Genomic DNA, 27,843 nt, shown 5'->3' on the forward strand with positions numbered 1-27,843 from the left:
CTATAAAGCTCATAGGTGAACCTTAACTGCAGACGCTGCAGTGACAGTGCCTACAGCACGTTCCTGCATGGTGTGGCATGCAAGCCACATTGTGCAGGAACTGGGGTGCAATTCCAAGGGTGCACAACATGTGCCCCCCCTGCATGCACCCCCAGGCCCAGGAGCATCAGGGAGCCCTGTTAGAGCCCCCTTAGTTGCCTCTCTTCCACCCTTTTCATGACAGGCTCTCCACCATGAAATGGGTGGTGGACAGGCAATGTGTAATATGCATGGCGGTGCTGCAGCGACACCACCAGCATATTACTGCCCTCCTCCACTGCGCCACCACTGTGGGATACTGGTTATCCAGTGGACGTGGCAGTCCTGTGGCTGTCTGACCGCCATACTCTGAAAACTGCAGGCTGACGGGCAGTGATGGCGGTGGTCGGATCGCCACCACGAGTACGACGGTCCTGTGGACCACTGTACTCATAATAAGGACCTTGATCTCCACCCTCAATATATTTCTCATTGATATTTATCAGGATCCCAAAGTGCCAGGGAGAAAGATATGGGAGTGAAACCTCGGTCGGGATCTGTCTCCAAAGGACAGGGGTAAACTCCTGTTGATTTATACTAGTATGAGACTCAATATAAGCTACTCAAATAATAGTAGTGCACAACTGAAAGAAAATGCCCAACGGAGCACACCAACTATTGCTATGTATTCGAGAGGATATGGTATGAAGGGTGGGTCCATATCTCCTCTGTTGTGGCATTACCGCAAACTAGGGAAGAGCTAGTGAGTCAATTGGGGAGGGTCTTTGACAGTCAGATTCCTGAATATCCTAGAGTTAAACTATTTGGGATGTTCCTATCTAATGCTAGATCCCGTAGAGGCAAACAATTAGCTATAACTCTGGTGTCAGGGATTTAATGAGGCACAGGGTCAAGACTGATTTACATATGGCTGGGTTCAAACTGGAATGGCATGGTGAGCAAAAAAACGATGGATTTAGGCCCAGATCTCTGTACTGGGGTGAATGTATGACATTGTTCTGCATTCTGTCCATCAACTGTTGTTTTTACATTTGTCAGGGATTTAATGCCTCTGTATGATGTGGGATAAGAGGACAATTCCTGCCTTCAGTACAAGGTTGACTAGGTTATGGGTTACCCTGGCCACGGAGATGAGAACAAACTATCCTACGAAAACCAATTGAAGTCCCTTAATTCGAATCTTAACCCATGAATACTGTGAACATACTTGTGCTCGGTATCGCAAAGCAATGAGATCTATCCCTGATGAGATATCCCAACTTCGCCTCAGATAAAGCACTTAAGGTCTTATTTATTTGCAGGCAATCTGCCTGTTTCTCCATCGGGGAGACAGAGTAAATTACTCTGTTGCTCTGATGCAGGTGCCACCATCTAATTTAGAAATGACGGCAAAGCCGGCGGTCTTTTCTAAAACATTGGCAGGAACCGCCGTCAAGGCGGGTTCAGTCAATGCTGTTTACAGCTTGGTGCAAGGCTCCACAACATGATGGAACCCTGCACCAAATGTTTTCTCTTTTATTAAAAAAAAATACAGAAGAGGGATGTTCTGTCAAAATGTACCTCTAATTCCGCCCATCCAAAGTAGGTGGGTGGAATTAGAGGTCTGCCTTTGAAAGCCCTTACTCCACAGGGCTGTTGTAGGGGTTTAATCTTGGTGGAGATGGAGTAGTCTCTGCCATGATTAAACCTAAGATCATTTGCATTTAGCGGGCAGATCTTTATCTTGGTGGTATGGATACTTTGTCACCGTTGCGACTGAGCATGCATATCACCAAGATATCAATGCGGACCTTAATCTCTCTATCCACACTATTAGTGCCCGCAAAGCAAACTTTCATATGAATGGAACTAGATTAAATTCTAGAAGAGTTTAGAACTGTTTAGAATCTGACCTTATGGGGGAGGGCAGGGTTGGAGGGTATTTTAAAGTAGATGCTTCTAGGACAGAAGTAACATAAAAATAAAAAGAGAAGTCACTGAATCAGGGGCAGCGAAATGGAATAAACAAGAAAGCCACTGAATCATGAGAAAGTGGCAGATCTAAAGTCCACTCTAAGACCTACAAATAAGAATATTCCAATTTACAGTGAAAATGCAAATTGTGATTAAACACACACAACTATAAAAAATGATCAAATGTACTTGCCTTCAAGACATTTTGTTGTCCGCTTTGTACATTTTATATGCAAATTCAGTGCCACTTATTTAGATTTAATATACCAACTTCTAATGTTTCTGTTTATATACCAAATATTGCACACTGTATACACAAATTGGCTGTTAATATAGTAGGCCTGTTGACTGTTTGAAAGGTCGTGTATGTAAAGACATTTAACTTTTCTCACAGCAAACTGAAGTGCTCTTCTTAGAAGTCCAACTCAAAAACATGAGTATAGAAATTACACATCAGCTCCCTTTTTCAAAATATATTTAGATCATTTATAAAGCACACATACTCTGTGGGGCACCTTGGAACTAGTGGGGATCCACTGAATTTGTATGCCAAAATTGGGCCTAAAACCTTAGAGTAAGAACAGCCAGGTGTTCAACAATTTCCTGAACCTGAGGAGGTCTTCCTTTCTCCCGATCTATAATGGGAGAGTGTTAGAGAGTCTGACCACAGCCACATAGAAGGCTCTCCTGTGAAGAGCTGTCCTTCTACACTTTGGCCATGTTATCAAAAATTGCACATGGAGAACAGGGACTTCATAACTGGAGAATCTGTTAGAAAGGGGATGAATTTTCCTTGTTTAAGGTACAAAGCATGAGGATTTGTACTTCTCCCTTTGTCTCACTTGCAGCCAGTGAAGTTTCACCATCCTTTGCAAGCTCAAGTCAGACTTCCTAATATTCAGAACCATTCTTTCTGCCTCATTCTGGACTAACTGCAATTTATTTATAGCTCCAGCTGGCAAATCGAAATACATGGAATTGCAATAGTCCAGCCTGACTGACACAAAGACATTAATAATTTGTATGTTTTGTTTCATCATCTGTAGTTGGAAGAAACAGGACTGAACAACCAAATGTGTCTGTTGACTCATGAATAAAGCTGAGTCAAATGTGTTACCAAGTTATTCACCAGCTTGACTGGTGTGGGTGACTGTCCCAGCATGGAATGCCACAAATTCAGGTTCCACACTAATGACTGACGAAAGGGCAGAAGGATTTCAGCATTGCCGCCATTTAACAAAATATGGTTCTCCATCAGCCAGTGTTGCATTTTAGTCAGGCAAATATGAAAAATGTGCAGCTTTAACCATTGTATCACCATCACTGGCGAATAGAATGTGCATGTCATCAACATGCATCAAAGATGATAGGCTAAATCATTCAAATAGCTGTGCAAGAGGTGTCAAATATAAATTAAACAAGAGTGAAAGCACTGGCCCCTGTGGAACTGCACCAGACACCTTTTTTCTTTTGAAAGAAAAAAGATCCAAGTTTCACATGGATTTCTCTTTCATTTAGAAAACTATGGAGCCACCTTTGTGCCATCTCTTTCATCTCTAACTCATCAAGCTGATTTAGCAATACCTTGTGGTCTACGGTGTCGAACGCAATGGACAAATCCAATAACATCAACACTACTGAAATATCTTTATTAGCTAGCTGTCGCAGATTATCGAGAACAGCAAACAGTACTGATTTAGTGCTGTAACCTGATCGAAAATCGGCCTGCATATACTGTGACAAATTTTGTGATTCAACATAGTTAGTGAATTTGTTTAAGATTACCCCTTTAAGTAATTTCTCCAAATATGAGAAACTGGTCTGGAGCAAAGGTTTCTTTATTAGATGGATAATTGGGGCTTTGTTTTTAAAATCATCTTGCACAATGTTGGTTTTTAAAGAAGCATTGATTATTACATGAAAGTTATGATGAATTACAGTTAGCAATTCTGTGTGCAGTTTTGCTTTCATCACTCATCTTTTTCTATTTCTTTCCAATGAGTGAACTTCATGACCCTCACTTCTGTTTTACATGGTGTAAATTCTGGTGTACTCCTCATGCTGACTGATAACAACTGAGCTTTGACGTTAGTTTATCAACAAAGAAATTGGAAATTTGGTTGCATCTTGTCTCAGATTGTTTACCTATTTGCTTCTTAGATGCCTGTTTTATCTCTTTCACTACATGGAACAATGGTTTTGAAATATTGATTTTGGAAAGGGTATACCCAGGCGTGGGTCCTCTGCTCACTGCACCACTGGATTCAAACTAGCATGACTGATGAGGGGTGATGCACCAAAGCCGGTCCCGGGAGGACCTGGCTTGGCAGTTCAGGCTGGACTGTTCCCATGAGGAACAGTGTCAAGACTGATTTGCATATGGATGGGTCCACATTGGGCTGGCATGGTGAGCAAAAGAATGATGGATTAAACACAGATATTTGTGACTGAGTGTGAATATTTGCATTGTTCAGCACAGCATTCCGTCCATCATTTGTTATTTTTTGCATTTGTCTCCCTAAGTGGGAAGGGTATGCCCAGTAATGGTCTCTTACTCGCGACCCCACCTGATTCAAGCTAGCTTGGCTGGTGAGGGGTGTTACCCCATAACCAGCTCCAGGATGCTTGTTTCTAATCCGGGAAGGACCTGGCCTGGCAGTTCGGGCTGAACTGTTCCCATGGGGACCCGGGTCAAGACTGATTCGAATATGGCTGGGTCTAAACTGGAATTGGGTGATGTGCAAAAATAAACATGGATTTAACCCAGATCTGTGACTGCGGGGAATGTTTGATTAATTCAGCATTCCGCCCATCATCTGTTCTTTTTACACTTTCTAAAAGTGCCATTTTCAGACAAGCAATTTAAACAGCAACTTTACCAAAAGATGTATTTTTAAATTGTGAGTCCAGAGACCCCAAAATCTAAATCGCTATCGATTCCCAGTTGGAAGATGCACTTCTCGTAAGATGTTGACAGGCAGCTCCAATGCTAACCTATGGGTGGGATAGGCGTTGCTGTGGTGAAAAACGAAATTAGCAGTATTTCCCTACCAGGACATATAAAACACAACAGTGCATGCCCTACCTTTTAAATACATTGCACCCTGCCCATGAGTTTACCTTGGGCCTACCTTGGGGGTGCCTTGCATGTAATAAAAAGGGCAGCTTTGGACCTGGCAAGTGAATACACTTGCCAGTTCGACATGGCAGATTTAAACTGGTCACACAGACACTGCAGTGGCAGGTCTGAGACATGTATGCAGGGCTACCCATGAGGTTGGCACGATCAGTGCTACAAGCCCGCTAGTAGCATTTGATTTACAGGCCCTGGGCACACATGGTGCACTTTACTTAGGACTTACTACTAAATCAAATATGCCAATCATGGTGAAAACCAATCACCAAAACAATTTAGACAGGGAGCACTTGCACTTTTGCACTGGTCAGCTGTGGTACAGCACCCAGAGTCCTAAAACCAGCAAAAACGAAACAGGAGGACAGAGGCAAAAAGACATGGAAAACCATGCCAAAAGGTCTAACAATCCCCATAAAGAAACGTCGAGGTTTGCTCGTTCCTGAGTTTTTTCTATTATTAAGTCATTAGCAATTTATTTAATGTAAGTTTTTTTATTTTTATATGTAACATTTATATAAGTAAAAGGGAGCAGTAGAGAGTCTCAATGATTAATGAATTCTGGTACTCACGGTTGAAAATGTAATTCAGTAATGCACATTCTTTTAAACATGACTCCTTAAAATTACATTTTCACTTCTTTCCATTGTACTTACCAGGAGGCGGCGATGTGAAAAGTTACACACATTTTTTGCAAACTACGTAAAGGTCAGGGGACAATTTTGCAAATTTGCATGGATTGCAATGTGACATGTGTTGGACATCCTCATGAAAATCATGACGTTTGAAACAATCTATGTTGTATATGCCTTTTCATAACTCTATGTGGAGGAAGACATATACTAGTTTGCAGAAAAACAATTTGATCTTGGTATTTCAATTTGTTTCCATGTGCACATTTCCCTAGGTATTGGCTGGCAAAATGTGCTAGGGATTACTGTTTGGAAAAAGACAAAATTGTGTGTTAGTTTCCGGGCTAGCTCGTGCTCCACAGATCATCACCGGCTTGGTACTGTATTCTAGAGTGAAAACGACCCCACTATGCAGAGACAAAACTTTGAACGTGTAACGAAAAACGTGGAAACTTTGCAACCTTTGTAAATAGTAACAAGCATTTGCAATGCAATAGGTCTCACATTTGCGAGAGTTTAAGCTATTAGTATTGTAAATGACAATGCCTTTTATTTATGTTTTGGGTTTTAAAACATAAATAAAAGACATTGTCATTTACAATACTAATAGCTTAAACTCTCGCAAATGCGAGAACTATTGCTTTGCAATAAAGGGCCTTCTCGACCACTTGTTAGATTGTAAATATAAGAGGAAGAGACCGGCCTGCGACGTCTTCAAAGTAGTGATAAATAGTGCTGTGAAGAAGATGTGTAAATGTGTTGTAATTTACACAGATACAAAATGTGAAGTGAGAGTTACACATGTTCTGAGATATAAACGCTAACAAAGTGCTCTAACACCTTCGATGTGTGATTACACTGTCGTGGCTCAGGAGGAAGAGCGGGCGGGCTATTTCCTGCCCTCTCCGTGATTTGAGTGTGCAGTGTAATGTCATTGCTATCTTTGGCCTAATATAAAACACTCCAGCTGAAGTAGGACCCTGGCTGTACCTCCTCGTGCAGGGCTGTGTTTTATGGCAGGCTTGGAGAGAGGGAGGGATTGTCTCGGCTGCAGCTCCGGCCTCGTACAGTGCCTCTGCTATGACTAGTGAGTGAGTGGGGCTGAGGTGGTGGTATTGGTATTGGTGGTCGTGGTATTTGTGGTGGTGGTCGCATTGGTATTGGTGGTGGTATTGGTGGTGGTATTGGGGGTGATGGTAATGGCATTGGTGATGGTGGTATTGGTGGCGGTATTGGTATTTGTGGTGGTGGTATTGGTATTGGTGGTCGTATTGGTATTGGTGGTGGTGGTACTGGAATTAGCGGTGGTAGTATTGGTGGTGGTGGTATTGGTATTGGTGGTGGTATTGATGGTATTGGTATTGGTGGTATTGATGGTGGTATTGGTATTGGTGGTGGTAGTATTGGTTTGGTGGTGGTGGTATTGATGATGGTGGTGATATTGGTGGTATTGGTGGTGGTGTAGGTGGTGGTATTGGTGGGGTGGTGGTATTGGTGGTGGTATTGGTGGTGGTATTGTGGTGGTGGTATTGGTGGTATTGGGGGTGGTGGAGGTATTGGCAGAGGTGGTATTGGTGGTGTTGGTATTGATGGTGGTGGTATTGGTGGTGGTGATGGTGGTGGTCTTGGTGGTGGTGGTGGTATTGGTTGTGGTGGTATTGATGGTGATGGTGGTATTGGTGGTGGTGGTATTGGTGGAATTAGTGTTGGTGGTATTGGTGGTGGTGGTATTGGCGGTGGGGGTATTGGTGGTGGTGTTGGTGGTATTGGTGGTGGTGGTATTGGTGGTATTGGTAGTGGTGGTGGTATCGGTGGTGGATGTGGTGGTATTGGTGGTGCTGGCATTGGTATTGGTGGTATTGGTGGTGGTGGTATTGGTGGTGGTGGTAGTATTGGTGATGCTATTGGTGGTGGTATTGATATTGGTACTGGTGGTGGTGGTATTAGTGTTGGTGGTGGTATTGGTATTGGTGGTGGTGGTATTGCTGGTGGTGGTATTGCTGGTGGTACTGGTGGTGGTAGTGGTGGTATTATTGGTGGTATTGGTGGTGGTGGTGGTGGTGGTATTGTTGGTGGTATTGGTGGTGGTGGTGGTGGTATTGGTGGTGGTATTGGGGGTGGTGGTAATGGTGGTATTTGTGGTGGTGGTATTGGTGGTGATGGTATTGGTGGTGGTGATATTGGTGGTGGTGGTACTGGTGGTGATGGTGGTATTGGTGGTTGTGATTGTATTGGCGTTGGTATTGGTGGTGGTGTTGGTGTATTTGTATTATAGGTGGTGGTATTGGTGGTGGTGGTGGTACTGGTAGTGGTAGTATTGGTGGAGGAATTGGTGGTGGTGGTAGTGGTGGTGGTATTGGTGGTGATGGTATTGGTGGTGGTATTGGTGGTGGTGTTGGTGGTATTGGGATTGAAAGTGGTGGTATTGGTGGTGGTTGTGGTATTGGTGGTGGTAGTATTGGTGGTTGTATTGGTGGTGGTGGTGCTGGTATTGGTGGTGCTATTGGTGGTATTGGTGGTGGTGATTTTGGAGGTGGTGGTGGTATTGGTGGTGTTGGTATTGGTGGTGGTGGTATTGGTGGTGGTGGTATTGGTATTGGTGGTGGTGGTATTGCTGGTGGTGGTATTGCTGGTGGTGGTATTGCTGGTGGTACTGGTGGTGGTAGTGGTGGTATTATTGGTGGTATTGGTGGTGGTGGTGGTGGTGGTATTGTTGGTGGTATTGGTGGTGGTGGTGGTGGTATTGGTGGTGGTATTGGGGGTGGTGGTAGTGGTGGTATTTGTGGTGGTGGTATTGGTGGTGGTGGTATTGGTGGTGGTGATATTGGTGGTGGTGGTACTGGTGGTGATGGTGGTATTGGTGGTTGTGATTGTATTGGCGTTGGTATTGGTGGTGGTGTTGGTGTATTTGTATTAAAGGTGGTGGTATTGGTGGTGGTGGTGGTACTGGTAGTGGTAGTATTGGTGGAGGAATTGGTGGTGGTGGTAGTGGTGGTGGTATTGGTGGTGATGGTATTGGTGGTGGTATTGGTGGTGGTGTTGGTGGTATTGGGATTGAAAGTGGTGGTATTGGTGGTGGTTGTGGTATTGGTGGTGGTAGTATTGGTGGTTGTATTGGTGGTGGTGGTGCTGGTATTGGTGGTGGTATTGGTGGTATTGGTGGTGGTGATTTTGGAGGTGGTGGTGGTATTGGTGGTGTTGGTATTGGTGGTGGTATTGGTGGTGATGGTATTGGTGGTGGTATTGGTGGTGGTGTTGGTGGTATTGGGATTGAAAGTGGTGGTATTGGTGGTGGTTGTGGTATTGGTGGTGGCAGTATTGGTGGTTGTATTGGTGGTGGTGGTGCTGGTATTGGTGGTGGTATTGGTGGTGTTGGTGGTGGTGATTTTGGAGGTGGTGGTGGTATTGGTGGTGTTGGTATTGATGGTGGTGGTGGTGGAATTGGTGGTATCGGTGTTATTGGTGGTGGTGGTGGTATTATTGGTTGTATTGGTGGTGGTGGTGCTGGTATTGGTGGTGGCATTGGTGGTATTGGTGGTGGTGATATTGGAGGTGGTGGTGGTATTGGTGGTGGTGGTATTGATGGTGGTGGTGGTGGTATTGGTGGTGGTATTGTTGGTTGTGGTATTGGTGGTGGTGGTATTGGTGGTGGTATTGGTATTGGTGTTGGTATTGGTAGTGATATTGGTGTTGGTGGTATTGGTGATGGTGTTGATGTGGTATTGGTGGTGGTGGTATTGGAGATGGTATTGGAGGTGGTGGTATTGGTGGTAGTGGTATTGGTGGTGGATTTGGTGGTGGTATTGGTGGTGGTGGTATTGGTGGTGGTGGTGGTATTGGTGGTGGTATTGATGGTTTTGATGGTGGGGGTGTTGGTGGTGGTACTGGTCGTGGTATTGGTGGTGGTGGTGGTTGATTTGATGGTGGTATTGATGGTGGTATTGGTGGTGTTATTGGTGGCGCTGGTGGTATTGATGGTGCTGGTGGTATTGGTGGAGGTGGTATTGATGGTGGTGCTGTTGTTAAATAAACAGGCTTTTGAAAACAACAGGTCAGGTGGCTGTAGTACAGATGACATGTAACACAGATGTGCTGTTGTCAGCTTCAGCTCATTAGCACAGGGTTATGTGCTACCTCCCATGACTTAATTTGCAAATCATTTCTAAATCCATTTTACTTGGGGGGGTTTTAAACAGACATCAGATAATGCGCCAGTGTTACAGGGGCGGCTGTGCTGCTTAAGCGGTTTCAGCTGAAGCAGCGCATGTCCGGCCTGCAGTAAGAGAATCTCAATAAATTAAATAGTGCTTACAGACTGAATAACAGGTCCCGTGTAACAATTGAAGTAAAAAGGCCAGTCGCCATGGGAGGGTACAAATGAAGACAAAGCCGCACTAAGGAGGGACTAACCAGCCTATTAACGAATCTGAAGGCAGCATTTACAAAAGACAATGACGCAACCCAATGAAAAATATTTGAGGAGACTGGGCACAGCTTCTCTCCCATACTCTACTATAGTAGTCTCGCAGAGCGAGCAACGCATGCATGCTGCTGCTAGGCTCGACCTAAAAAGCAGGAACTTTGTAAAATGTTGCTGCTAAGAAATGGTGCATATTTACCCCGGAACCCTACAGTAGGGACTTGATTGAGTGAAGTGGAAAAGGCGCAAGCATTGACTTTCTGCAAGAATGCTTCTGCCTCTGGCAGAACTCCCTTGCCAATCTAAAATATTTGCCATTTTGCATTCTCGACCATTTTTAATCTATCTGCACCGCACTGTCTGGCTGGCCCACTCAACCTCAACCAGTTTGTACAGGAGCCCCGTTCTCTTCGTTGATCAGTAATCGAGGTTATATTTTAAACTTATCTGAGTGTTCATGAGCATGTTTTGAGGCAGTCAGCCCAGGTGAAGGGCTGATGGCGAGTGATAAACACAGGTATGAAATAAAGATAAAACTGATATACAGGCTGATGCATTCTTGTTAGTTTTTAAATCAAAAGTTTCTCTCAAGCCACTGCACAAAAAAGGTATTTAGTACTTGCACATGTCGATTCGACCTGGTTCATTTCCCTTTTTGATTATTTTTGAAGATTGGAATTGTAGAAGTGGTAAAGGTGACATGCTGTGAGTTTCATTTACCATGGATCGAGCAAGCAGCAAAGCTTGACTCCAGCATTTGGTTCAAACTTGACCAAGAGTTAGAACTGACACTTTGGTTCAAATTGGGATTTTTGTTCTAATTTGCAGCGAGTAAACTGAGAAAACTGAACCAGATCTGGTTGTACCAATCTGGAATTGTCATCAGTAAAGAAGCATAAGGGAATCGACCCGGGCTTAAAGAAATGAGGGCCTTGATTGAATAGTGGTCGGTGTGGTGGTGGGAGTCGTAGCCAGAGAATAAGGGGTACCCGTGCACATCATACTTACTGTGTAGATTGGCATTCTTCTCAGTAGAGGACACCTCCGAAGTATAGGGCTGTTCTGCTCTTTGCCAGCTGCCTATTAGTGGACTGCAACAGGGTGATCAGGGTAAACCTCACAGGAGCTCAGTGGGTGACTGAGGAAGGCCCATAGAAGCTCGTCAATAGGGCTAGCTCAATCCCATATGTTACTAACCCCTATAGAAGCCCACCAATGATGGGAAGCCCGGGCCAAAGTTAAGCTTCTACTGTGTTCCCCCTGATGCTCTTGAGAGGTGTTACAGTAAACAGCCAGTGGCAGTACACATTAATAGGCAGCAATCGAGGGGGAACAAGTCCTATACCTGGTGGGCATCCACAGTTGGGAAGAAGGCAAATTTGCAGGCATTACCCATAAAGTATAATGTATACCGGTACCCCGTATTCTCTCACTGTTAGACCTAACACAGCACACTATTTGCCCTGCACCACTATGGACTTGGTGCCCGACTGGCAACAGGGAAGATGCAATGCACAGAAGAAACAACTACATCCCCTTCTTTCTCGGGGCACCCATGCCAAAGACATGATCATTGTCCGACTAGGTCTCGAATTTCGTCCTTACTCCTATTTCCCCAGACAGCCATTTAAAAACTGTCCAGGAAAACACACTTACTCAATAACATGGGTGTAGGTCCAAGATCTGCCAACGTCAGTAGATTGGCTCCTTTTTCACCATGTGACTTCTTTATTTTTCTGCGTGTCGTCGGTTCAGTGTATGCTTACAGATTCTGAACCCGAGTACCATTTGTTTTGGCGCACTAACTGTAGCAGCAAGATGGATGACGGCTGCATCTCTAGCTCCAGCCAGGTGATGCCAATTTATGTTTATAGAGGTGGAGCACTTGCAATGCATCGCACATCACATTCTGGATTCAAGCCAACCGGCAGATGGGCTGTAGTGTTTAAAAACCAAACTCCCCCATACAGTCTGTCAATATACGTAATATGCAGGCTGTGGCTAGGTTGTATTTTTTCATGAGGGTTGGAAGTTAGTGCACTCGTTTGTTTTGACAGGTATTCTGCCCCCCTTTCATTTGTGTTTTCTGCATAATCGTATTTTGTGCTGCCCTCTACCACACAGGGTCTATTTTTGTACTGTGCTCTGCCTGGCAGGTTCTTCTTTTGTGCTGCCTTCTGCCTATCTTGATTTGCTATATGTCCTGCATCATCTCAATTTGTACTGTGCTTGTTCTAACCTGACCTCATTTGGGCTACCCGATGACGTCATTTTGTTCCCTACTCCCAGCAGGACCTTTTTTGTAGTCTGTGATGCATAACCTCAGTTTGTACTAGTCGTAGTCTAGTCCCACCCTAGACTTACACACTTAGAGGTTCTGCACATCCTCGTTTCACTCTACGATGGGTCTGTGTGACATCACTTTGCACTAACTCTGGTTTTGATGGATCTGAAGTAAATAACGATACTATAAAATAAATACATGTTTGTTTCTATGGGTTATGGTATAATTTGTACAGAAGCTGCAGTAAGAAAATTACAAGGCACACTCCTAAAGTGGTGATAAAGAAACATGAATGGTAAATGGAAAATCCAGCGGATGATAAAATATTGATGGCTGCAGATGAATGAAATACTGCCCATTTCAGATGAATGAAATACTGCCCATTGGTAAAATCTAAACTGATTGATTACCAAAGCTGGTAAAAGTTAACCACCAGCGGTATATTTGCTTGTGTATAAGAAATAAAGCAGTGTAACAATTGTGGCATTTAACTTAACAAGAATATCAGTACTGACCTGACTTAAAAGAGCAAGAAATGTTATGGTGCTTAGTTGTACCTTCCACATGCAGTATTTCCCAGCAATAGTGATGCTGTACATGTGGTCTTAATATGCCATTACAAATCTGTAAGATTAGGGTCTGATGAAGTGCTGCCCTTGACAAAGTAGAGGTTTACTGCTGGCTGTATTTTTCCAAAACAAGGTCAATGCATTTTTGTTGCAATTACATTGAGCATTACTGGCAAAACCTTCTCTGTTTGTGCTCAATCACTTAGGTCTGTTTTGCGTTGTTGTTTCATCTGTGCACACTTTCTTCTGATCCAATTGGATCTCCATAGAATTCATGAATGTTGCACCTTCCCATCATGTCTGCTTTCATTGGCACAGGAGATCATGCTCTGCTATTAGTTCAGCTTACATCTTGCTAACAGATGTAATCGATGACCCCATTGCATGTTTCTGGTCTGTCTTATTCATATTCCATAATCCAGGTCCATGACCAAGTTCCACCCCAAAAACAGTGCTTTGTGTGTGGTCAACATCTGTCACATAAAAATGTCAGCAGCATCCACACATCAAATGCAACGTTTGAAACCAGCCTTTAGAGCCTATTTTAGATCAGGACTCCATTTATCATTCCTGGCCCGCCCCTGAAAAATAGAATCTGTAAAGGGACATGCCCCCTTATTACCAGAAAGTCCATTCATCCAACTGCTTTCTTTCATTGACTGCCTCTTTTGTATACCTATCAATCTGCCACTAATAAGACCTTTTCCTGATGTTCCATTTCACGTCTTAGTCTAACAGTACAGCCATGATACAGTGGCTGTTTTCCATCAAACACCACATAAAGTGTTGCTTCACATCAAATCGCAAGTTGCAAGTCACAGACGAACTCCGTTATACACATCCTGATCTCAGCCTGTTGAACGATTATTGAAAACATGTGATTAATAATTGTACAACTGAGGAAGTTGAAGACATTAAACTGCTTCTGGGAACAGTGTCTCCCAGGGACTATCAAGATCACTTAAATAGGGCATCTCTGAGTCAACATCCACTCTTTGTTGAGAGTTTTCAAGAGGGAGAGTAGGATTGCCATTTGAACTGAAGCACCATTGCACGAGATGGTGAGCTCCACAGATCTAGGAATTCCTACTCCCAGACTAAGCCCACTTAGCGTAACCTCCCTGCTTGCACCCTTAGCTACTCTCCCAATCGCCCATGATCAATGTCACTTACTCCACTTCCCATTCTCTCTCCTCTTCACGAGTTACCCCATGGCCTACCATATGACAGCCAACTACGTCAGCAAGGCAGACATAGCCAGTTGGTAATCAACACTTCATTATCTTCTGCATCACAGATCAGAGGAAAGAAATTCAATATCCACATTCAAAATCTAGTGATGCTCAAAAGACACAACTACTAGTGGTCTTCAAAAGTTAGTACAAGCAATAATCTTCTTCTTTTTGTGATGTTCACAGTCTCATGTCTAGAGGTCTTCAGGCTGCCTTATCCAAGCACCTACCTGATACTGGTCACATGAGGACATAAGCAGGCGTTTTCTTTTCGAGTTGTCTCGCACAGAAACCTCCCCACAAACATCTGCAGGCCAGGAAAAAATAATACAATACAACCATAAACATGATTTGTGCATTATATACCCAGGGATACTAAACAAAATACATACCCACAATCATAAAAACATATATCTTTCCAACCAGTTGATGGGAACACAGCCCTTACATCCTGATGCAAATAACCAAACTTTGACTCTGTTCTGACCCTCCTAGAACCGGCAGCCACAGACAAAATATTTTACAACATATGGCACCCAAACCATCACCTCACCAGAGACTGCTTTGCTCCACAAAACACTCCTTGAAAGAAAGGTGATGTCTGACAACCAAATGCACATTGGTTCTGCAGACACTCAAAATCCTCAAACCCCAGTGTTGTACGCTTCCTCCATTGGTGCCGGAACCGTTTTGAGACTGAGGGCGCTGGCCAGTGTGTTCAACTCACTAAAGACATAGGGTTGTGAAGAATCCAAATGCTACCTTGAATGCTAATTAAGGATTCCCGTTTAGTTCACAGAGGGAGTAGTTTGAGATCCAATACTGCATTTTGCAGCCCAGGTGAAAGAATAGATGGCAAGATATAATGTACAGTGTAGATTACTGTCTCAAAGTTTGCTCTTGGATCGAAATTCCAACTTGTAAGAAAATATTGCAGTTTTCACAGGACAACTTTTGTCAGGTAAAACCTAGCAGTATTTGTAAGTGGAAATGTCAAATATTCTGTGTTTTGCAACTCAGAACAAGGGCACAAATTATTAAAATGTTATTCCTTATTCTGCTGTTTACCTGGAAAATACCACACATCAGCTGTATTTACAAGAGGCATGGCGGTAATTCCTATCTGTAATAGGTCTAAAATTGTGGCAAATACAGCCCTCCTAGCTGTAGAGGATTTTTCTTTGACATATCTCTGTGAAAATGTTAACCCGCAGGAGTACAGGGTCATGGAAACCCTTGATCAGCTGTCTCCCCGAGGCTCTCAAGAACAAATCAACTGCAGAAAGTATAACAACTGGATCACTGCCAACCTACGCAAAATGATAAGTATTGCCTTCAGCAGTTTCTGGACCAAATATCGATGACAGAGAGCAACGCGTGCAGGAAAAAATACCCACGTTTCACGTCCCGCTCCCAATTTTGAGCAGCAGATATGACAAACGTAACTGCCAACTGTTCTGCATCTGCAATGAACTGGCAGCCTCTGGACCAATGCAATGGAAACTTGATGCCTAGATTGACCACTTTAACTATCTCTAATTGTTCTTTCATGGCATAAAGAAATCAATTTGGTCGGACATTGTGACGTTGCAGCGATAGATACTTGAGTTTGTCCCTCTCCAAGCACAGACTATGGCTTGGGTTCATTAATTCTGCAAAAGATCATACTCCATTGCTCATCTAACCCAGTCTCCACCATAACCAACCTCCATAATACCTCTTTTCTGCTGCAGAGGTCCCCCAAAAACATAAGCACACAATTGTCACACGGCTCCTAAAAAGTAGAGTTCAGTTCAGACCTTGAAGCAATGTCATAATACAAACACATCTCCAACCTTCCATGCGTCACAAAATAGATTTTCAGATTTACCACGTAGCTCCCTAATTTCCAGTTCCCACACAGTTCCTCCCATAGCTCAGTAGAATTAGGTCCTATTTTCACAACCCAAGATACTTTGTGTCCTTCCAGTGACCTCTAGTAAGCCTGGGGCCTGTCCACCAGATCACGTACTGGCTGGTGAGGTTGTGATTCCAGCATGACTGCACTGTGAGCCAGAATTCACTGCAAATCATGTCCCTTGAGATCTGGAGGCCATCTTCAGGTTGGTCTCTATTTAAACCACAGTTACCTATTGTAATCTGCAAGAACACAAACCTGTTCTGATTGCACTTTAACCTCACTCATTCTTCTGGATCCTACAGGCCGCAGAATTCCCACATCAGCATTTCAAGACAACAACGTGCGTGAACCTTTGGTTTTTTCCGTGATCTGCAAGAAAGGTTGAAGAAAAAAGGAAAATAGACCTCAGAGTTTGAACGTGTGCAGACATTGAGCAGTCTGTTCTATTCTATTCTGTTCTATGCATTTCTAAAGCATGTGGCTGCCCAATGGGCCTCCCAGCACTGAAACAACAGTACAGACTTTTATTCCACCAACACTAGACAAATAGCCAGGCTTTTAAGATCTTCCTGAAGCTAAATTCATCTTCCATCTTACATATGCTCATGGGCAAGGAGTTACATACTTTAGGGGCCAGGTAGGCAAAGGAGCATCCTCCACTTCCAGCCTTCTGACCTTTAAGACTCACGACACGAGGAGTAAGGTCACAGATCTTAAAGTCCTTGTTGGAATATAAGGTTATCACAGGTGATGTAACAGTTGTGGGCCGTTTTTGAGATACACTTAATAGGCCATGCAAAAAGCCTTACATTGGATCCTGTGTTTGATGAATAACCAGTATAATAAGGCCAGTAAATTTGAGACACAGTGGTACTTCGAAATCTTTAGTAGGACATGGACTGCAGCATTTGGCACTACCTATAGACTTTTAACTACATATTTAGGGCATCCGAGATAGAAGGAATTCCCATAATACAGTCACGACAAAACAAGGGCCTGGAATACAGATCTCCGGAAGGAGGTACGTAGAAGGTCAAGAATCTTTCTAAGCATCATGTCATAGCAGCTAGCCGCTACTTTCCACGCGTGTATCTCAAAAGAGAGCGAATTGTCCAACCAGATTCCGAGATTATTTTTCATTGCCCTAGGTGTGGGATGACTTCCTAAGGAATGTGCCCAGCAAACCGTGGACCACCATTTGAGGGTGTTTTGACAGAATATCGAAACCAAAAATATTGTGGGACTAAATATCCTGTCAAGAATACCAAAGAAAAAAATATCATGAATGTAAGTTCTACAGGTAAGAAAAGTTTTGCTGTATATAACTCCACATACATGTACCTTGACAATATATATATCTTCAAGGTATGTAGATGTGGATTTAAGAAGCTAAACATACCAATTTGCACTTACCTTCACTATATGTTGGCCCTCAAACATTTTGACACAATATTCTGCCCATGTGATATTTTTGGTTCCGATATTCTGTCAGTGATCCGCAGTTGAGATTATTCCAAATCACCATCACTTCAGTTTTATCCCCATTAAGATTCAGGTAGCAATTTGCTTTCCAATCTGCTACCTCCTTCATGCAAGGAAGGAGTTGGTTTGCTTTAGAGTGGTCCCTGGAGTTAAAGAAATTGCTATTTCAGTGTCATCGGTGTAGGAAACTATTGAAAGACCATATGATTGCTCAATCTCTGCCTGAGAGCCTACGTAAAGATTAAATAACATAGGGATAAACGAGGAGCCCTGATGTACTCCACACCTCAGAGAAAACACCTCTGAGTAGCATGGCTTGTCATATATCTGAAAACTCCCATCCTTCAAGAATGATGAAATCCATTGCAATGCTATATCGTTTACACCCATATTTCCTAATCTCTGTACCAACACTGAGTGGGCTATGGTGTCAAAGGCTGCACTTAGGTCCAGCACTAAAACGGTAAAAGGGCCCCCTTGATTGAGGATCAGTTTGAGCTCCTCCAAGAGCGCAAAAAGTCCAGCCTCTGTACTATGTCCCTGCCTAAAACCTGTTTGTGTGGGGTGCAAGATGTTTTTTTCCAGGCATGAGGATAGAGGCTTGTTGACATGTTTTTCCAACATCTTGCCTACACCTTATAGTAAGGATATCGTTCTGTAATATCAGCAAGTAGTGTATCAGAAGTGTTTTTTTAACAATGGCTTTGCTACTGTGTGTTTCCAAGAAGATGGAACTACACCACACTGTAAGGCAACATTAAGCATCTCTGGAAGTGCAGGGTAAGTTACTTTTGCACCCAAGATGTATAGTTGAGAAGAATCTAACAAAAAACCCGATTAGACTGTATTCATTAATGTTGATAGATCGTCTTCCTTAATGAGAGGAAAAGAAACAATGTTTTCACTTGGTGGCATGGGTTACCAGGTCAGAACAACCAACTTCCTCTGCTCCGCCTTGCAAGAAAGTGATGAATATTTATCTGTAACATGTTTTAGAAAAACGTTGGCCAAATTATTACAATGTGCTACTATAGGCATAGGCTTAGAACTCGTGCCCGAGGGGTCTATAAGGGATTTGACTAATTCAAAAACCTCTGTAGCTGAGTTTGGTACATTATCTATTTTAAATATGTAGTATTCTGATTTGATAATGATAACTTTTTAATGCCTTCTTATATTCAAGTTTGCTCCTGGAATCATACGACTCTCTCCAGTTCCTTTCTAGCTTTTTACATTCCTTCTTCTAATTCAAAAGATAGGAATGAAATCAGGGGATTGTTTAGTATGGTGTGTGGATTTCTGATTCGTAAGTGGGATGTTCGGTTTAAACATATAAACATGAATTCATTATTCATGTTTTTACACAAACTTCAAGTTATATTTTCATATGTGATCATGTATTCTTTTACTCATGTTTTACATTTATTCTTCAAGTTTATGAGTGTGCATGTATAACTATGTATTCAAGTTCATATTAACTGCTAACAAAAATTAGCCTGACTACAGGCTTCAGTTAAAAAGCATTTTGCTTCACCAGCATATTCTTTCTTCCTTTGCAGGTGAATTATCATGATTTTTGTTAGTTCGGGAAAGGCTTATTGTTTGTATTAGACTGCTGATTGTGAGGCCTGGAGGGAAGAACGAGGCAGTTAAAGATGAGAATTAGTGGTCAAGAGAGGCGTTCTGGTCATCATGTACCAGGACGGAAAGATGTTCAAGGCTGAGAACTATAGACCCAGTTTAATGCGATGGAAAACTGAAGGGATGTTGCAGATGCACTCAAGTAATGATTTGATTGAGTCCTGGTAGTGAGAGAGGAGATAAGGATGTTTCTGAATTTCCTGTTACTTTGAAATTGGCCTTCTCACAGTTGGATGTAGGAGAGATTCCCTTTAGACTTTGAGAGGTGCAGACATCTCTGCTTGCCTTATTCCAACAAGTGTGAGGCTTTATGCCAAAAGTTTATGTCCTTTTTCCAGGACTTCTACTGGAGGCTGATCATGCTGACACCTACTATACTCCCAATTTAGAGACAGTTGATAGACAACTCTATACCTGATTTATGTTTAGTAGAGAGAAGGGAAGTTGCTTTGTGTTTGCCTTAATCTGCTTCATTATTTTTGTGGTTATCACAATTCGCTATCTCATTCTATTGCAGCTCAATCGATTGAGATATGTCAGTTTACTTATTGCATTTCTGCATTTACTGAACTTACTTGTGGTTTGCATATAACCTGGATTGATTGGTGAACCAAAAAAACACTTTAACTATATTCAGTTATTCCTGGTCCTTATTGTGGAGTTACATCAGCTTCACAAGTTAGAAATGTATTGTTGATGTCTTCTCTTTTTTAATGCTCCATTCCAACTAACAAAGGTCTGTACGACCAATGGGGAAAAATCTTTGACAATTTGACTAAGAGATTACTTTGTTAGGCCCAGCGCTTTCACTTTTGCTCTAGTCCAGTTGTTCTGACGCTCTCAAGTGCACCTAGTGCTGCTCAGCTCTTAATGAGCCGTATAGTGGGATATTCATTAAATTGTAGATTGCAAATTGTGTCTGGCATATCTTATTGAAATGCTCAATGCCAATCAATGTTTTCGAAATATATTTGCAGACATGTACATTTCTATACAAAAATGAGATGAAGAAGTTATGGATATTTGTAGGTGAACCAGCAAATAAATGAGTATTGTATAAAGGTTCTTAGGTTTACTGAATTTAAAAAAATGTGATTGGTAAAATTAATTAGTGATATTGTATTACTAGGTCTGCAGCCATGTTTACGCTGCTGCTGAAAACTAAAGTGCCCATGCTCCCCTACCCTGAGCTGCTCTGCTCCTACACCAGAAATGCAAAAGGCAAGGAAGGAATGTTTAATTGGACACACCTGGCTTTTTTGGAAGCAGATATACTATCAAGAAAGCATCTTCTCAGGACTTTGCAAGATTTAGATATGAAGTTAAATTAAAGTCTGTTCCTGACAACTAATCACAGAGCACAACCTCAATTATAACAGTGCAGATCAAGTCAGAGTTTAATGACCATGCCACCGCTGGGCTGTGAAGGAGAATGGGGAGGTTGCAACCACATGATACACGCCAGTTAAAGGCTCAGAGATTGGATTTACACAGGTACATTTTCAAGCTATTCGAATCTCTTTTGGGATTGGTTCCTTTCCTTACTCTTTTTTGTAATCCGATAAAACACTTAAAATGTATTATGGAGCTTGGTTTGCTGGTTTTGGAATCGTCAGCAATAAGTCTATTCCATACTCTGACACGCTTCATTCATATATTCTCCATTGGCATTACTACCAGCTATGCATGTGCAGCTGCATTTAGGACTACAATTCCCAAACTCCTTTGCACTGCTCTGCTTCCTTACACAGTTGAAACACCCAAATGCAAGGAGGTGCAGGTCCAATGGCACAAAAATGAGGCGTTCCTGGATGCAGTCAGGTAATGAGCTGATTAGTATTTGACACCTGCCTGGTGTTGCCGATGCTGTGTAGAAAATAGTTATGTAATTCAAACAATAATTCCCAACAAATATTCATTGCTTTTGATATCCTTGTACCCTTGGGCTCCATAGGAGGTCTCCTGAGAATATCTGAGTTTACCAATTAAAAGACCTGCAAACTGTGCTTCTGATTTCTTGCTGCTCCATTCCAAACAAACGCTGATTGTATGCCTAAAAACAGTCACTGATGCATTATGGAATTACATGTGCTGCTCTCCCAGTCTTTTGTATAAAATATGCTTCATTCTGTGAGACAACTTCTTGGTGTGTTCTGGAATTCCAGTATGTATTAGCCTAGCATATACAGATGCAATAAAAACTACAATGTCCACAATCCTGTGTGCTGCTCTCTTTCCAAAGCTGAGAGGCTCAAGACAAGGAGGTAGGTATTTAATTGCAGGACCCCATAAGATTTGAATGTAAATCCTTCTCTAAATCCTTCTGCATTCAAACTAATCGCTCCCAAATGAAATAGCTAATGAAAAAGGAGAAGAAATTACCTGAAACCATAGAAAATGTAAAAACATACATAATTCTGAACAAATGTATCCACATATGCCCTTCTCTTAAAATAAGATAAGTTCAGACGTTAAAAAGTACGTACGACAGTCCCTATATTCTTTAGAAATTTTATTTTAAAATCAGCAGTTCACAACAAGCAACACGTTAGGGGTATGTCAGACGTTCTATTGTATCTGGAACAGACAGAGGCCGCAATATATCAGTCGGGTGGCACACCATGGTAGGCCCAGATTTTTAGTTTAGGTTTAAGCCAAGCCGGTAATTACACAGGCCACGCCCCTTTGAGAGCCCCCTAGTTTTCTCATCCCACCTAAAGCCCTGGTCAGAACATTGTTTCATCAACAATTATTTTGTATTGGAATCTCAGTACATCTGATCAGTAATTTTTAGATCATGTCTACAGGCTGTTTTTAGATGTCTCTTGCTAAAAGACCAATTGTGGACAATACCAATACATACAGTTGTCTTTGTGTCGACCCATTGTATATCATTTGTTGCTTTCTTGATCTAATTTTCTTGTTTGTTACTCCAGGCTCTCCTTCCTCTTCTTATATTTGCTCCAACCATGGAGCATAACCTCTCGTCTCTCCTTTGATTGGATAACCTGTATACCTCCAGTGTTCACATTCAGACAACTGCTTTTGTGTTGGTCAATAGCACTCCGTGGGAGTGAAAGTATTTTCTTTTTCTCTCTTCCTTCCTATTGTGCCCCAGGGGTTTCTCTGTTGCTCTCAACTCTCAGCTCTTGAGTTGTTTCCATAACCTCTCCCCATTCACCAGATTTCTTTTACAAACCCCTCTCTATTACTCTACATCCGTCCCTCTTCCCCGCTGCCATCTTGAGACTGTAGAAAACATAGAATGCAATGTTTTCTGTACTTCTAGATGGCTCCACGTTGCACCATCGCATTCCATGATGCAAAGCAGCGACTATCTTGAAAGTTCAGAAAATAACGTTTTCTATACTGTTAGCATGCTAATCGCTGCAATTGGCTTTTTCAGTGCTGGTGCATTATAAAAGTATCTGGCAAAGCCATTTCTTTGCATCAGCCACAAAGCATTAGCAAAGCAACATCTATTGGCTTTGTCAACTTTTTTTTTTAAAGGCTGTGATTTGAAGATTTACCTTTTGTTGGGCTTAGGAACAAAACATCCTTAGGCTACTAATAGTATCACTCTGTCGGTAACAGGAACAACTGGCCTAAGAGATAATGTACATTCACAAACATTTAGATTTAAATATAATGGCTTGATTTTTATCCTTTATTTAATGTGCGTATGAGATGCAAAATGATGTTTCCATGTTACCGTAGACCTCTTCAATCCGAAGGCGTAGCTCTAATGTTTCATAAAATATAAAGATTCAGGATCGTAAAACAGAGTCCCAGTGGCTGGTGTGTCCCCTGAGTGCAGTATATCATGGTTTCTGCTGAGTCGATGAATGTTTCTCTTGAAGTCATCTGCATGTAGTAAGACCACATGCGGTTCTCAGAGAATTTTTGGTGCACAGTACCAATTAAATAGAGGTGCGATTTAGGTTGCAGGAATACCAAGTCCAAAAATACTGATTCAGACCAGTTTCTCTGGAGCTAAATCCAGCGATTCCATGTTTTAAATCCCCGGGAGGAGGAGTAACTATGCAAACTTGGAAATACTGTGTGAAAATCTGCATGCTTTTCCCAGTTATGGGGATTATTTCAGATATTTACCAGCTGTTCTGAGCAGGTGGCAAATATCAGCGGGAGATGCGGATGGAGGTGGTTTTGTGCAGGGGGTGCAGAAAGCATCTTGGGAGAAGGGAGACTGTGGCCTTCTTGGGGGGGCGGGGTCTGCTCCCCACCAGGGTGCAGTAGGGGGCGGGCGGGGCCTGGGCTGCTCCATAGCTTGCAGTCCTGCCCTTCTTCTCCAACGGTTTTATGGGTGCAACCAGTAAAACTTGTTCCAGGGCTTCCAGACCCCGAAATGTAAGGCCTGGCAGCACGAAACCACTTGTAGCATTACAGAGTGGAATTCACTCCAGTATATCACTTCCGCATTCCCATAATGAGGACCACAGTCAGGGTTGTAACTGTATTCATCCAAATATTCGGCTTTTTACTTCTGAGAAGGAAACATCTGAAATGACATTTTCAGTACATTTAGGGGCAGATTTATGTTTCCTGGCGCATCCCTGCAAATCAGCAGGGATGCGCCAGGAAAGATGCGTCACGCAAGTTTACCCTTGCGCCACCACAGATGCGCCGCATTTACAATGCAGCGCATCGTGGCGCAAGGATAAACAGATGCGTGACGCATCTGATGGCGTAAGGGCGGCGCATTGCTGGAGTCGTGTCGCAAGCACGACGCAACTCCAGCAATGTTTAGGGGCTGCCCATACCTAACATGCTGCGTCATGCCTTACGCCTGCTTCAAGCAGGCGCAAGGTTTTGACACAGCAGCGTCGGAAAAGTGACTGAGCGAAATCTTGTTGATTTCACTGCATCACTTTTCCGAGGCTTTTTCCGCTGGAACGCCCACCCTGCATATATTAAACCTGACGCAGGTTTAATGTGGCGCAGGGCTTTACACCGTGACGCATCTCCATAGATGTGTCACGATGTAAATAGGGCGCAACGTGGCGCAGGGTTTACGCCGCCGCTGCGTCACAAAAGTGACGCAACGGCGGCGTAAAAGTGGCGCAAGTCTAACATAAGTCTGCCCCATAGTATATTAGACATTGAAGCTGCTTGCTTGCGAGTCTGGGCTGCCTTTTAAACATGTACGTTTTTAAAGTACCTTTATATTAGCTTCAATATTTACATTGCTGTTGTTTTTAGAAAAATCACTTTAAGAATGCTGCGGAGGTAGGGAACTCGATCAGAAATACCCCTCTTCCTCAACATCACCTACCTCAAGCACTCTATATGGAATTGAATTTAGGAGTGCAATAATGAATTACAAAAGAATGTATGTGTCTTGATAAGGATGTTAATAGACAGACAAATAATGCCGAATGTGATTAAGATGCCATATTATCCGATAGCCCACACGGGCAGGAGGTACTTTAGAGGAGTGTTGAATGGGATCAGGATTCTGCAACATGTCGAGGGCACCATGAATTAACTTGTGAAGACCCATCCAATCCAGATTTTTATCACCGAGTGAAATAAAACCTCTCGGGGTATGGATGAATCGCTAATCATTTGGATGAAAAGAAACATAATAAATGTTAGGACAAGGCTCATATGTTTTTGTTTGATATATCTAAGCACGGAGAGCATGTATCATATTCAGAGAAATGACATACAGAGCATGGGGATGAAATTATTCTATGAGATAATGTGGTTTATAGTGAAGGCTAATGCTTGAAATCATGAAACAAAGAACAATGTTCCGAGATGGCACCCATTTGTTCTCTATAGTGGATGTCTTTGATTCTATGCTATGTTACTACTGTGGTTCGATTTATGATAGGCAGACTCATTTGTCCCGCTTGTGAGCAAGGCCATTAAGGCCCACACAAGTATAGGCCTGGGCGGAGCACGCGGAGTTTAACTTCGCGGAATTCCGCTGAGTTACCGGAAAACTGCACGATTCCACAGAGTCCTGCAAGCGGGCAGAGTCACAGTGTCTCGGGCTCCTAACATATGCCCTCTTAAATACTTTAACAGGCAATCTTTTTACCACGGTCTTCATAAAGAAAAGTTGGACCTGATGATAGAAAGTGTTAAACCCTACAGTGCTGCAGCACTAAGGGAGCTGCCCTTCAGAACAAACAGCCTGCCTGAAATACTGTTTGTCGGTGGTTTATGCAATGGGAAGCAATGCACATATCTGGTAATGAAGTAAGTGAGGGGAGAATTAGGGAGCCGAAATGGACGGTGGACAGAACAACAGGGTCTGGAAAAGAGGAGGCTGGATCAGTAATAAAGGACAGGAGCTGGAGGACTCGGAGGAATGTGATGAATGCTGCTCCACACGACAGATGGGGTTGACCAATTCAAGCTTTATTGGTGTCACAACCTGGTGTCAGTCCTTCTCAAGATCCAGGCAGCAACTGTTGATCTTGGAATTCCCTCAACCTCACAATCTAAATAGAACACATTACAAAGAACACATACAAATGAAAGGAACACCATGAGGATGTGTTCACATCATAACAGAAAGATTAGCGGAAGGAAGGACGGGTGAGAAGAAACAGGGCCTGGTGCGCCAATGTGCCAAGGAGGAGGGATTACACCAGAAGTGAAACTGAAAGATTTCAAGCCAGTGCATTTACAAAGCATTGTCAAACGAGGAATTCAAAAGTAATTTGCAAACAGACTACAGTGCTCCTCCCGCAAATGTCCTCCCCATCAATATTTCCAGCAAGTCCTTGCTTTAGTTCCTCCGAAATCGAAAACAGGGTCAGCCCTGAAACCAGGGTCCAAAGTGCAGCAAAAAAGATAACGCTGCTGTGGCCATGTTGGTCAAATTATTTCTCTTGCCTTTTCAATGATGACCACACAACACACCGAGCGGTTCAAAAGTTCAAAAATGCACTATGAAAGCAACATACCTACACAGCAAAGGGGTAAACGGCTATTTTGCTATACCTTCACCCCCCTCTCCCCATACCCCTGCCCACCCCTCTGCTACAAGCACCCTCAGACCCCTTACCACTTTGTGGAGCACCTCCTGCTCAGGATCTCCTCCTTGGCTGTTAGTTCAGACAGGCTGTAGGTGTCCAGGTTCATGGAGCCCATGGTGGCCCCCGTGTTCTGAGAGGCTTCTCTCTGCACCCCTCACTCCAGTCATCTGCCTGCCCTCCTCTTGGTCCACTCTCCTCTCTTCTACTCTCGGTCCTCCTGTGCTCTCTCTCCCCTCGTCCAGTCCATTTTAGCTCCTCTGCTTCCCTTCTCTCGTCTCTCTGACCCCTTTTTCTCTCCCTCCTACCCCTCAAGCCATGTTTCATGCCCCCTGGCACACCCAGGCTGGCAGCAGGACAAGGTTAGAAGTAGCACAGAGCACAGTTCACTGGGCTGCGGGGGGGGGGGGAAGTTCTGGACGGAGAAAACTGAAAACGGAATCTATCTCAGCCTTGGCTCCTTCGTTGCCCTCCACACCTGCCCTATCCAGGCTGGAACTTAAACAAACTGTCAGAGCCTGAGAGAGGAGAGGCGGAGGGAAGGAGGGCGCTGCAATACTGGATGGGAGCAAGGTTATGTCATGAGAGGAAGAAGGGAGTTGGAGTGGGTGTTGGTAAACTCCACAACGGTGCGGAGCGGAGGTTTATTCCAAACTCCGCTCTCCAGTGGAATGCGGAGTTGCAAAAGCTCCCTGATTTCCACCAGCAGAGTGGAGTTTACCGCCCACGCCTAGTGTGAAGCCATAACAAAAATTCAAAACTGTACCCGCAGCTGTGGAGTGCGCACATTTCCTTTACTGCACACTCAATTTGTGGAAATGCTTTGAACTGTGAGGGGAGACTTTATTCTCGCGGCCCACACCACCGCCAAAAGGCAAACAAGACATTATGCAAGGATAGTGTATAGATAGATAGATAGATAGATAGATAGATAGATAGATAGATAGATAGATAGATAGATAGATAGATAGATAGATAGATAGATAGATAGATAGATAGATAGATAGATAGATAGATAGATAGATAGATAGATAGATAGATAGATTAGGAGTATTTAAAATATAGACTGTACTTTAAAAAAGATGTATCAAATATATTAAATAAAATAATTCAAATATTTAAACAAAATTACATTAAAAGATATAATAAATATAAATAAGAACAATATATTAAGACAATGTAGAGATACATGTAAAATATGGTTAAAGTTTGAAAAAATTAATACAGAAATATATAGATATACATATTTAAAATAGATATATGAATTTATATGTGCAGACAAATATATAGATGTCAAATGTAAGCATTAGCAGTACATGCAGGTATATATGTATTACACAGTGCCAGTTGCCACTGTGTAGTTCTAGTTAGGACCGGGTTTTCATAGGAAATCATTTTTTGGCTTGCTAATAACTTTGGTGCCATTTGGCGAATCTTCACAAAACTTTCCAAAAAAACAATGTCAATGCATCTCAGCTCCTTCATGTAAAGTTTTGAGGTGATCCATCAAGCGGGGCAAAGAAAAAGGGATTTTCCCATAGGAATTTT

Source organism: Triturus cristatus, chromosome 3_1, assembly GCF_964204655.1.
Source record: "Triturus cristatus chromosome 3_1, aTriCri1.1, whole genome shotgun sequence".
Classification (NCBI taxonomy): domain Eukaryota; kingdom Metazoa; phylum Chordata; class Amphibia; order Caudata; family Salamandridae; genus Triturus; species Triturus cristatus.